At 38.6% G+C, this 3,786-nt stretch overlaps 1 long non-coding RNA gene across 1 annotated transcript; it reads left to right on the top strand.

The window, feature by feature from the left end:
* Positions 1–1,374: 1,374 nt before the first annotated feature.
* LOC117317695 lies at positions 1,375–3,585 on the top strand. The gene is made up of 2 exons (XR_004530230.1): positions 1,375–1,481; positions 2,976–3,585. It is a non-coding gene; the product is annotated as an uncharacterized LOC117317695 (long non-coding RNA).
* The last annotated feature ends 201 nt before the right edge of the window (positions 3,586–3,786 follow it).

Here is a 3,786-nt window from a genome sequence, read left to right as displayed (position 1 = left end):
GGCAGACCCACTCTTCACAGATATATCTGATATCAGGACAGGGATATATGTCACATACAGCCAGACCAACTCGAAACAAATACGTCTGATATCAGGACAGGGATATATGTCACATACAGCCAGACCCACTCGTCACAGATGTATCTGATATCAGGTCGGGATATCTGTCACAAACAGCCAGGCCCACTCATCACAGATATATCTGATATCAGGACAGGGATATCTGCCACATACAGGCAGGCCCACTCGTCACAGATGTATCTGATATCAGGGCGGGATATCTGTCACAAACAGCCAGACCCACTCGTCACAGATGTATCTGATATCAGGGCGGGATATCTGTCACAAACAGCCAGGCCCACTCGTCACAGATGTATCTGATATCAGGGCGGGATATCTGTCACAAACAGCCAGGCCCACTCGTCACAGATGTATCTGATATCAGGACGGGATATCTGTCACACACAGCCAGGCCCACATGTCACAGATATATCTGATATCAGGGTATGGATATCTGTCACATACAGACAGGATTTTGAGTGAGATATTGAAATATGTATGAATGTTTACACGTCGACGTGGATGTGGTCGTAAATGCTTATTTTGTGTCATATCTTGTGTTATTGTGATAAGTTGTAAAACATCAGCAAATAAAGAATCTGAATCTACATTCAAACGTCTCCCTCCGATATATTTGCATTGCCAAATCCCTGTGAGACGTCAGGAAAACCTCCAAAGGAAGCCAGCTCGAGACGATTTTTAAATCCACTGCAGAGACTCTTGTCGCTCTAAATATTTTTGACATGGAAGAAACAAAATTAATTTATCTGTGTATGACATTAGTAATTATGTCATGGGTCAGAAAAGCTACTTTTTTCAGGCTTTTTATGGTTTAGGATGGGGCAGACTGCCATACCAGTCGTTTATACGTTTAACTGCTTTCTCTAAAGGGCAGCAACACAGAATGCCCACATGATAACCAAACTACAGTGACTAAAAAATGTTAAAAAAGTTGAAAAATATTTGCACAGACAACAAAAGTAAGCGCCTTCTGCTTAATCGAAGACACCAGCCATACAATTCTAGATTAGATTTGTGCAAGTCACAAATTTTCTAGTCTTTCTAAAATTTTCATTAATTCTTTTTCCATTTAAACCAAATTCTTTATTAACCCAAATAGATAAAATCTTATTCAAACTATGTTTTTTTTTTCAGGCGAAAAAACATTTCATTTAACATGATTATCCATTACCTTAAGGTGAATAACTTACTTGCATTAAGAAAAAATCCTATAATGAACTATAAATAAAAATGTATATTAAAGTTATTGTGAAACTAAGGGAAATAACTCTGGCAGGAAAGATGAAGCTGGTTGTCGCTTGTTGTCGATTGAGATAAGCCGTATAAGGGAGGTAACTAGCATGCTATAGGTGCTTTGAAGCGATGGCGTTGAGTCCTCACACGATTATTGCCATAGGGTGGTAAGTGAATGGTGAATGTTGAATATTATGTTTGTCTCGCCGTGAGGAAGGTCATACGATGTCAGAGTAGGCACCTTATATAATTTAACACACACATGTCAATATATCAGGTTAGATGTTACTTAACTCGCGCATGACATTGCCATTAGTCCCAATAACGATGTAGATTTTCTACACTGCATTGTTGTGACTTATGTAAAGAGACTTATGGCATGCATCTATGAGAACTCCTACATTTCATTACATAGAGCTACTACGTGTATCCTTATATTGTAGGCCTACAACCACACGACGAAAAAAAATAATCATAAATTCATCTCGTGTTCATGGTCAGATAGTCCAACAAGTGCCCGGTGAAAAGATCCCTCTCTCATCAGCGATTCAGGACTTTTATTCAGCACGTCAACACGTTATACTTTTCCTCTCATTACATGTGTTATGTTTGAGGGAGTAGATAAGTTATTAGGTGTATGTAAAGCAAGTCGAGAGCATTTTCGTTTGCTACGTGCTAATTTAATCCGTGATATAATACAAGGGAAGTAACTTGTACAAAGTTTCCAGTTTCGAGGACAATTTTTTTTATCATTATAAATATTTATAATAAGATGATATATTTTACTTTTTTTTGCATGATTTTAGTAACTTTGGGATGAAAACTGTTTAAAAAATATCGAGACATACCATACAGCTACGTACTTACTTTCTATTATTACATGTGTACCGAGCATGTAATATAATAAAAGTTACCCTGTATACCACGTCCAGTTTGTAGTCCTTTGGCGACACCAGCCACGTGTTGATATGACGTTGAATTAATGCAGTGTTCATTTATGGTTTTAGAATTGTTGTCCCTAGTGACCCTTTTTATTGAGCGGACTGATTTTGGGATGTTTTATGCACTTACAATGGCATTGGCCATGAGTTTCCTCTGGCCCGGACACCCATGTCATGATCAGTGCACGTGCATTGATGTGTGTACAGCTGTGATATTTTATCTCCAGTGCAGAGACTTGTATATCAGTCCAGTGACTGTGCATTTCGGTCATCAGACCGTGATCACAACTTGGACTTATATTTAAAGTTAAACATAAAAAGTCAGTTTGATAAATATAGATAAAAAAAATCATTTAACACGAAAATTCTAATTTAGCGGTCGAATAGTGTGTCGTTAAATCAGGTCAGGCACACACCCCCCCCCCCCCCCCCCCCCCCCTCCCCCAAAAAAAATAGAAAAAAAAACAAGCAAAACACACTCTTCCCAAAGGGCCGCAATAGAAATAATAATGATAATAGGTCCCGAGCAGGTAGCCGGTTCGGAGTTCGTTGATCGATGTCCCACGAAGTTCCTCTAGGTCTATGAGGACCACAAGTACACTATATGTCATACCACGTATGAAATGTCTACCATTTATTCTCAAAACAAATCAAGAATCTGAACAATGAAACCTTATTTTCGTAAGTTATAAATATTTTCTATTTCCCGTTGTTTTTCAGGTCGAGTATATTTGTCGCCAGCTTCTTCCTGTATTCCAATGTCCACAAACACATGTCTGCTAAGAGGAGGGATATCCTGAGACAAAGACGTGAAAGGGCCAGAGAAGAACAATTGAAACAGAAAGAATTAGAAATGCAGACGCAGGCTTCGTGACGGGCTCGGATAAAATATATCTAAAATGTTTTAGATATGGTGAGGAGCCTGATAGGATAACAGCTGTGATATAGTATGAAGATGGTGTTGACTGGTATAAATGTGTGTAGAAAATATGTTCACTAGGAAAACTAGTCCGATGAAAAATGGCGGAGAGTATGATTGGCGACAGAGCACCATGTTGTTGTTATGACTACAGCTGACAGTTGAACTATCAAGTGTTTATCATTTGTTTCCGGGTGTGTTTTTGGTGTATATGTATAGATGGTGTTGATGTTCCTTCACTTTGAAGGTATGGCAGAGAAATCAAAGCACCTGCAGCAATTTCCTGAATGTCGACCTGGAGGCAGGATTCAAGGTTACATGCAACAATTTACTTCAAGGATTTCTCTAGCATAGCTTTACTGTCAGAGGAGTCCTATCAAATATATACATCAAATAAATATTTGTAAGATGTTTTCTTTCTTTGTTTTGAAAAGACATTTTAAGTTCATGCTTGGCAAGATGAGTCGCTCGGCATCCACAACACAATAGGCATTTCTTGCAGAATAACCCATCATACAAATCTAGGTCAAATCGACGACACATGTCATACAAAACTAGGTCAAATCGTCGACACATGTCATATAAATCTAGGTCAAATCGTCGACACATGTC

The sequence above is a fragment of the Pecten maximus genome, chromosome 19, assembly GCF_902652985.1.
Source record: "Pecten maximus chromosome 19, xPecMax1.1, whole genome shotgun sequence".
NCBI classification, from domain to species: domain Eukaryota; kingdom Metazoa; phylum Mollusca; class Bivalvia; order Pectinida; family Pectinidae; genus Pecten; species Pecten maximus.
Note: the sequence above shows the minus strand (reverse complement) of the source record. Positions and strands in the feature narration are given on the sequence as shown.